Here is a 1,170-nt window from a genome sequence, read left to right on the forward strand (position 1 = left end):
TGTAGGGTTTTCAGGATCATAAGCTTCTTCTTCAGAAGATGCCTCTTTAGTACTGTTGGATGCATTTTGCCATCCATTCAGACTTTGAGAAATCATGTTGACTTGCTGAGTCAACACTTTGTTCTGAGCCAATATGGCATTCAGAGCATCAATTTCAAGAACTCCCTTCCTCTGAGGCGTCCCATTATTCACGGAATTCCTCTCAGAAGTGTACATGAATTGGTTATTTGCAACCATGTCAATAAGTTCCTGAGCTTCTGCAGGCGTTTTCTTTAGGTGAATGGATCCACCTGCAGATTGGTCCAATGACATCTTGGAAAACTCAGATACACCATAATAGAATATATCTAATATGGTCCACTCTGAAAACATGTCAGAAGGACACTTTTTGGTCATCTGCTTGTATCTTTCCCAAGCTTCATAGAGGGATTCACCATCTTTTTGCTTGAAGGTCTGAACATCCACTCTAAGCTTGCTCAACTTTTGAGGAGGAAAGAATTTATCCAAGAAGGCCGTGACCAGCTTATCCCAGGAGTCCAGGCTATCTTTAGGTTGCGAGTCCAACTATGTTCTAGCTCTGTCTCTTACAACAAAAGGGAAAAGCATGAGCCTGTAGACTTCAGGATCTACTCCATTCGTCTTAACAGTCTCACAAATCTGCAAGAACTCGGTTAAAAATTAGTAAGGATCTTCAGATGGAAGTCCAGGAAACTTACAGTTCTGTTGCATTAGAGCAACTAATTGAGGTTTCAGCTCAAAATTGTTTGCTCCAATGGCAGGAATTGAGATGCTTCTTCCATCAAACTTGGACGTGGGTTTAGTAAAATCACCAAGCATCCTCCTTGCATTATTGTTGTTGGGTTCGGCTGCCATCTCCTTCTCTTGTTCGAAAATTTTAGAAAGGTTGCCTCTGGATTATTGTAATTTAGCTTCTCTTAGTTTCCTCTTCAGAGTCCTTTTAGGTTCAGGATCAGCTTCAACAAGACTGTTTTTTTTTTCTTGTTCCTGCTCATATAAAAGAGAAGAGAAAAATAAAAGGAAGAGGAATCCTCTATGTCACAGTAAAGAGGATCCTTATTATTAGTAGAAGAAGAAAGGGGATAAGGATTAAGAAGAAGGAACAATCCAAACACAAGGGTAATGATAGAGGAAGTGATTGGAGATGAAGAG

The 1,170-nt window shown here is 40.1% G+C and overlaps 1 non-coding gene across 1 annotated transcript; it reads left to right on the forward strand.

The window, feature by feature from the left end:
• The first annotated feature begins 370 nt into the window (after positions 1 to 370).
• On the forward strand, positions 371 to 474 carry LOC112804478 (small nucleolar RNA R71). Its single transcript, XR_003203092.1, has one exon. It is a non-coding gene; the product is annotated as a small nucleolar RNA R71 (small nucleolar RNA).
• Positions 475 to 1,170: the final 696 nt, after the last annotated feature.

Source organism: Arachis hypogaea, chromosome 5, assembly GCF_003086295.3.
Source record: "Arachis hypogaea cultivar Tifrunner chromosome 5, arahy.Tifrunner.gnm2.J5K5, whole genome shotgun sequence".
In the NCBI taxonomy this organism is placed as follows: domain Eukaryota; kingdom Viridiplantae; phylum Streptophyta; class Magnoliopsida; order Fabales; family Fabaceae; genus Arachis; species Arachis hypogaea.